The sequence below is a fragment of the Sturnira hondurensis genome, unplaced genomic scaffold (genome assembly GCF_014824575.4).
Source record: "Sturnira hondurensis isolate 20B ecotype Veracruz unplaced genomic scaffold, ASM1482457v3 Scaffold0021143, whole genome shotgun sequence".
Classification (NCBI taxonomy): Eukaryota; Metazoa; Chordata; class Mammalia; order Chiroptera; family Phyllostomidae; genus Sturnira; species Sturnira hondurensis.
Window position 1 is genome coordinate 7,112,295 of NW_028093774.1, and position 8,017 is coordinate 7,120,311.

Below are 8,017 nucleotides of genomic sequence, written 5' to 3' on the forward strand. Positions count from 1 at the left end.
ATGACAGCACAAGAGAGCAATAACTGGTTTAATAAAATCTACCTATAAAATAATCATTCTAAGCCCCAGTGTGGAGTCAGGGGCGAGGACAGATGCTTCCCAGTGGGCCTCGCCGGGTGCATGGGCGCAGCTGTGGGAGGGGCCGGCCCAGGCGGGGCAGGTGCAGCCAGTGCAGGGCGTGTTCAGCCCTGCAGCGCCCCGGGGAGCTTTCCACTGTGCAAGGCCCCTCTGCCGACACAGGCCGGCTTCAGATGCCAGGAACCATCAATCAATAGCAAACCTTGGGGGCCGCTGACACTCAGCAGGTGGCCACTGGGAAACAAAACCTGTTGGCGGAGGATCAGATCCCACAGGAAATGTCGAACCAAACAGGAATCACGTTCATCCTCCCCCCTCCTGCCTGCCCCCTGGAGTTTGGGGGACAGAGGGGGTGTCCTCACGGGTGCAGACAACTGTGCTGTTTCAAAACTCCAGCCAAGAGGCTGATCTGGGGACAAGGTGGCTGAGGGATCCAGATAATTTCCTTTTGCAGGTCAGGGGCAGCTTGGGACAAAGGTCGTGCCTGATGCCTAAAATGCGGGTATAAATTCACGAGATAAACATGGATGCCGGACCGGCAGGCACAATAGGAGATACACAATGAACAATTCCCAAGAAATGTTCATTTTACAAGGAATGGGCGGCTTTGCCAGACATCAAAGGAATGACAATGCAAACCCAGTACCACCTGGGGCCGGCTGAGTTGGCTTAGGTTTTAGAAGACGTCACGCCTGGGTTGCGGGCCGGGTCCCCAGTGGGGGACGTGCAAGAGGCAACCACACATGGATGTTTCTCTCCCTCTCTCTCTCCTTCCCTTCCTCGCTCTCTAAAAAATGAATAAATATAAAAATCTTTTTTAAAAATAAAAATAAATGACAAACATCTAACGTTCTAGATGAAAGGTGACCAAAGGGACCTGACAACTCACCCGTGTGCAATCTACACGTGGATCGGGGGAGGGGCGACTGTGGGGGGGCGTTGCTGGAGTACATGTCGGATTTTGGAGATGGACAGCGGGCTAGAAAACAATGGTATCGAATGGAGGCTAACTTCCTGATTTTTGTCATTGTTCGGCGGGTTATGCAAGAGGTTGTTGGGACACACAGACTGAAATGTGTGAGGGTCAAGGGTCATAACATCTGCCACTTACTCTCGAATTGGTCAGAAAAGAAAGGGGAGGAGGAGAAGGAGGAAGGGAGCAAAGGGGGAAATGCGGGCACTTGGTGAGTCCGGGCAAAGGGGGCGTTCCTTGTACTATTCCCGCAACCTTCTGTGAATTTGAAGTTACGTGGAAAGGAAGGAAGAATAGCTTACAGTGGTCCACGCTGGCAGGGAGCCGGGGCGTGAGAACTGGTGTCCAGTCAAAGGGCACTCGTGTGCTGGACGAGAATTAGGCAATAAATGACAGAGCTTCTGGCCCAGACTCTCGGTGGTTGGTTAGCCCAAGGAAAGAACTGGAGATGAGCACCAAGACTGCGTGGCACTGATTGTCACCGAAGCACCGAGGGCTCCGCGAAGGCTCGGTTCCACGCGGGTTGGTGCGCTCACAGGGGAACACTCTGCACCCACGGAACTGGTCGTTTTTGTTGCGCGTTAACAAAAGGCTCTCAGACACCCCGTTCAGTGCGATCATTGTGTTGAGAATCAGTCCAAACCAAACCCAACCCCACTGTGAGTGCGCCCTGGCTGGTGCGGCTCAGTGGATTGAGCCAGAAGAACCAAAATGGCCAGAGCACTGAAATGTCGCTGGTTTGATTCCATTCAGGGCACAGGCCTGGGCTGTGGGCCAGGCCCCCATTGGGGGCATTCGAGAGGCAACCCATCAATGTTTCTTTCATCTATTGAAATTTCTCTCTGTCTCTGTCTCACTCCCTTCTCCTCTCTCTAAAAAATAAATACATAACATTTTCAAACTGTGAGTTTGAATGTGTGCTTCCATTTCAAGCTTCTTGAGGTTGGGAACCAAATCTTTCTCACTGTAGTCCCAGCGCCTAGGCCAGTGCTGGCCCCAGTAAGTGGTGAGGAGAGTTTGTTTAATGGGAGAATAACCAGCCAGGGTATAAAAGCCCAGAAGGACGTACTGCCAAATGTGCAGAGCACTGTTTCTAGTGGTGTGAATATAGGGGGTCTTGATTTTCTTCTTTCTGTCCATCTGTATGTTCTAAAGGCTCTGCGTAGAACATCGACCAGTTTTCTAGCAAATTATTTAAAACAATAGTTGCTCGTACTTAAAACAATGGTGAATTATTTAAAAACAATCATAGATTATTTAAAACAGTACATACAAGGCAGGGGGAGAGCAATCTTCCTCTTGGGGCTACAGGATTTGCCTGTGAAAAGTTTCCAGGTGACCTTGACCCGCCTGGAAATGACCTCAGCCACCCTCAGAGGGCATCCGAGCTCCCAAAGCCTAGCCGCGTGGAGGCAGCTGTGGCCCGAGGCAAGTCCTGTGTCTCTCCTGGCCTGGGCTTCCTCCCCTGAGGAGCAGGGTGAGGATGCAGGTGGCATGCGGCACCAAGCTGTGTCATCAGCGCCCCCTCCAAACACACCTTGGAAGACTGGCAGGGGTGGCGGGGGCAGATTATTGTCCCACTTGAAGATGAAGGGACTGAGGTCTGGAAGCTGGAACTCAAACCCCAGTAGAGCTGGTTTTCATGGTGTCTGTCTCCCCCCCCCCCCCCGTCCCCACACTGATACCCAGGAAGCCCTCTGAGCTGGCTCTCACACTGCCTAAGACCTGACCTGCCTCGGGAAGGTGAAACTCAGAAGTGTGCCCTGTGCCCTGAGCATCCCTGGAGGGAGCAGAGTGTCCCGCCAGGGTGACAGACTGCCGTTCTCAAGTCCTGGCTGAGACGAGCCACCTCTCCGACCCGAGGAACGATTCACAGCTGACCCCCGTCTCCCGGCACAAGAGCCTGCTCCGACCCATCTGGAAGACACACAGCCTGTCGTTCGCTGGCTGCAAGATGGATGTTGACAAAACCCAGGCTTCGTTTTTAATGAAAAGCAAAGGGAGTATTTTTAAAAAATTAATGGACCTTATTCTTTTAGAGCCATTTTCAGTGTACAGGAAAATTGATGGAGCAGGAAGTACACAGTTCCTCCTCCATAGCTGCCCCCATTGCATTGTGGGCTGTGTTTGTTAAAGTCAATGAGCCAGTGCGGTTTCGTTATTACTGCTTCAAGTCCACAGTTTACAGACCTCACCCATTTTTTGTATTTGTGGTAAAATGCGCATGACTCTGAATTTATGGTTTTAACCATTTTTAAGTGCACATTGTGACAGCAGACAGCGCTTTCACGCTGGTGCGTGCAACCGGCAACGCCATCCAACTCCTGGCCCAAAACTCCTTCCCTGTGAACACCAGCTCCCCACAGGGTTGCCGCTGGTGGTGCGCATTCTCTGTGTTGGGACACATGCACAGAGACAGGCTGCCACCGGCGTGTTAGGGGCACACAGAGGACCCGCACTGTCCTCAACACCCCCTGGGCTCCCAGGAGTCATGTCCCTCCTCCTACCAGCCCCCTGCACTGGGCGACCACACTCTTCTCACTGTCTCCATAGTTTCCCCTTTCCAGAAGGTCATAGAGTTGGAATCCTACCGTGCGTAGCCTTCTCAGGCTGCCTTATTTCACTCCGCATATGCATTTAAGAACCCTCCATGTTTGGTCCTGGCTTGGTGAAGTCCCTTCCCCTCAGCACTGAATGACGTTCTGCTGTCTGAGTGAACTCCAGTTTGTTCAATCCCCAAGTGAGGAATTTCTCATGATAAAAAATATATATACGCTAACTTTTGGAAACTGAGATAAACCAGAGAAAAGGAAGAAAGCAATGCCCTCCCAGGCCATGCTGGGAGCATTCTGCTGTCATTCCGTTCATGCGTGTGCACGTGTGTGAGCCCACGGGCATCTTTTTGTTTTGGGTTGACAGCATGGTACATAAAATTTTAACTTTTCTCATTAATTTTAGCTTAGCTCCTGCAGGTTGTAAGCGCCCTATAAGCATGTTTTTCTCGTGCACTGTTTCAAATGTCTGCGACGCTTTCCCTCGACCGGGGACGTCGCGGTTCCTTGCCTGTACCTCTATTTCTGGACACTGGGGTTGTTTTCAGTTTCGTGCAAATAGAAAGAAATCTACCTTGAAATGTTAGTGCCTAAATAATTGTGTAGCTTGCCCCCCTCCCCACTTGCTATAAGTGGAGTAGCTAAGTCACAGAGCACGAATATTTAAAAGATATCCCAGAGATGTTTTTCTTTTTTTAATGCACTTTCATTGTGTAAAAAACAACACACACCATTTTCAGTGTACAGTTCAGTAGTTTTAGGTATGTTTCCATCGTTATGACTTATCTCCAGAAGGTCTTCGTCTCGCGAACCTGAAGCTCCGTCCCCCTGAACAACGACCCCTCTTCCTTCCTCCGCAGACCACCGTTCTGCACTCTGTTCCCATGAATCTGACTCCTTTAGACCCCTCATACAGCTGGGGCACACAGTGTCTGTATTTCTCAGCGGGCTTATTTCTCTTAGAGTAGAGTCCTCGAGGCTCTTCCATGCCGTAGCGTGTGTCAGAATGCCCTTCCTTTTGAAGGCTGAATGATGTTCCACTGTGCGTGTCCACTGTGTGTTGTTTATCCAGTCTTCCCCTGATGGACACGGGGGTCGCCGCACCCACAGTTACTGTGCGCGGTGCTGCTGCGGGGACACAGCCGTGAGTGCGTGCACAGTGCCTGCTGGAGCCTCTGCTCTCAGATCGTCTGGGTGCATCCCTGGAAGTAGAAGTCCTGGATCATATGATAGTTCCATTTTAAATTTTCTGAGGGTTCCCCACACTGTATTCTATTGTGCGTACACCATTTTACAACCCCAGCAACAGTATGGAAGGGTTCCGATTCCTCTGCTCCCTTGCCAACACTTGCTGTTTTCTGTTTGGTTGCTTGCTTGTTTGTTTGTTGTAAGATGTCTCTTTGAGAGCCGGACAGGATGTGGTCGTCACTGGTTCCCAAATTCCTGACCTTTGTCTGAGCTCAAGCTTCAGGGATATTTGCCTGTCAAACACATTTTACCAAGAATTCGTTATTTTCCCGTCTCTGCCCTTGGTCCAGCATGTCCAAGTCTGGAGATTTCCCTTGGGGCCGGTGGCTGGCTGCCTTCCCAGTTCCCTGCCGCCTTCTTCCTGGCCTGCGTCCAGCCACGGCCAGGGCACCACTCCTCACCATCGAAATTGGGATCAGAGCAGATGTGACTCCGCCACTTCTGCCCTCAGCTGTTTAAGGGACTTGCCGGCCCTGGGCTTTCTCTCTCTCCAGCCTTGCAAACAAAGCACAGAACGGCGACTTTAGGGCCTGCCCCTCTGTTACAGCATTTGTCCTGTTGCCCAGCTAATAATACCCACAGACGCACCCTCCTCAGCGGGCCTGTGGTGCGCACTGTTTCTTCGATCCTGCTCACCGGGATGCTGGTGGGAACAGCATCCAGAAGACTGGAGACAACCTACATGCCTGCTAAACTTTTCACTGGCTACAGAGATGGATGGGCATCTTTCCAGTGGAATTTTGTGCAACTATTTAAAAACACAAGGGCATGTCTACGGCCATACCACCCTGAACGCGCCCGATCTTGTCTAAAAACACAAGGGCATTTTTTTTCACTGCTTTTAAAAAGAGACAAAGAGGGAGAGAGAGAAATATTGATGTGGGAGAGAAACATCAATTAATTGCCTCCCATACACACCCAACCAGGGATCGAACCCACAACCTGCGTATGTGCCCTGACGGGGAATCGAACCCACAAACTTTCGGTGTGTAGGGTGATCCTCCAACCAACTTAGCCATACCGGCCAGGGGTGGACTTTATTTTTATGAGCAGTTTTAGTTTCAGAGAAAATCGAGCTGAAGGTACAGGGATTTCCCACATGGCCCCTGCCCCATACACTTCGACCCTCACTCTCAATGCCCCTGCCCCACACTGATCTGTTATGACCAATGAACCTACACTGACACATCATCACCCAAAGTCCACAGTTCACACAGGGCTCACTCTTGGCATTGGACATCCCAAGGTTTGAATGAATTTATAACGAACGTACCCGCCACTGTAGTACCACACAGAGTAGTTTCACTGTCCTAAAAAGCTTTATTGTTGTTTTTTTTAAACAAGAATCAAAACTGTATATTTACTGCTAACATTTGTGCTTTTTTTAAAAAGTGGCGGAGAGGGCACCTGTTTGGATTGGGCCGTATATGTATAACACGGTTCCTGGACAGGACCCAGCGAAACCCAGGGTCCATGGTTACCCATGTCACCCTTGGGTGGGGGAGGCAGGATCTGGGCAGGTGGGGTCAGGGTGCAAGGAAGACTGCCGCTGTTTGTCTCCTCAATTGTATACTCACGTCAGAGCCATACGGAAGTGTTACCGACTCAAAAACTTAAATGATTCCTTTTTGCATTTTATTGTAACTCAGAGTTCAAATATGCCCCATCCAGGCTTCTCACATTGACTCTCTGGCCTGAATACTGCCCACTGAAGGTGGGGCCGCTCAGGTTCAAGGTGTGGTGTGATCTCCACGCACAGCGGGCAGCAGGGTCACACCCACTCCCAGGACTGCCGCCCGTCTGGCCTGCTGCCAGCCGGCTGTGTTCAGGCCAGGTCCAGGACTCCATCTGCACACCAGACAGGCAAGCTGCTCACCCTCTTCCTGCCAACGGAGCATCCTAATTACACAATAAATACTAATTGCCCGTGACTAGAATCTTCCACAGTCGTAGACATTAACCAAAGGCTCGCTTAACGAGCCTCACCGTTAATTATCTGTGCTCGCTGCTCCACGTTTAATTAAGCCTTGGCAGGAAATATCAATTGACAGAAGATAAGTGAGGAAACAGAGTTTGAAAAGATACTGTCTTCTCCTCAGGGGGCCTAGCAAAACTGCTCCAAGTCCTCCTTCCAAGACCAAGGGTTTCCCCAGCAAACAGAGGGAGACTCCGGGGAAGGGAGCCTGCACCCGCCCAGGGCCTGCTGGGTGCCAGGCAGAACCAGACGTGGTTGCATACGTCCTGTGGTCTAATCCTGGCAGGTACCACAGGAGCTCGGTCCCCACTTTACAGATGAGGAAACAGAGGCGCCGAGAGGACCAGTGACTTGCCAGGCGACCGGCAGAGCCAGGTCTGTCTGAGTTGCAGGCCCATACATTTCTGCTATTTGTTGCTGGAGGAGTGGTCTTCATGATATTTTTCACTCTAACCTTGAACTTGTGGAGTTTTTTCCCCCAAAGCATTTCTAAGTAATACTTCACTTTAGTCTCACATTTGTTTATTAAGAAAACAAAAAGCTGCACCTTCTGAAGACAAGCAAAATTGCAGTGTACTAACAGCACCACACTGGACCCAGGGTCAGACTGTCTGGTCCACAGCCCAGCTCATCCTTCTGGGGTTCCCTAAGCCACTTGAATCTAAGGCTTGGTTTCTGTGTTAGTTAGAATAAGTAATGCTAGCTGCTACAACAAACAGCTTCCAACCCTCAGTGGCTTAGTAGAACAAGAGTTCATTTTGAGGCAGGAGACAGAATAGGAAATCCTGAGACAGTGCAGCCCATCGGTCAGCATCCTGATTTCCAAGAAGCGCCTTTCGACATCTGATAATAATGAGCCTGTGGTTTCCTCCCCAAGTGGGCAATCAAGGAAGATTGCGGGAAATAGCATGTGTAGATGCTTAAGTAAAAACCCTATAAAGCCTGAGACCGTTCCGTAGGACATAGCCATGCCCTGGCCAGAGATGGGCCGCTTCCATATCTTGGGATGATGGAGCCGAGAGAACCAAAGCTGAAGCTGCTATCCCTTTGGTTTCCAGAAGAAATGAGGATTTTGTGAGTTGGGATTGTTTTGACTTTGGAATTTGTAAGATACATGTTTACTTTGGAGTTAAATATTTCAGTGTAACTTTTGTTATGTCGGCATTTCTGCACCTAATCCTTAATTGGTAA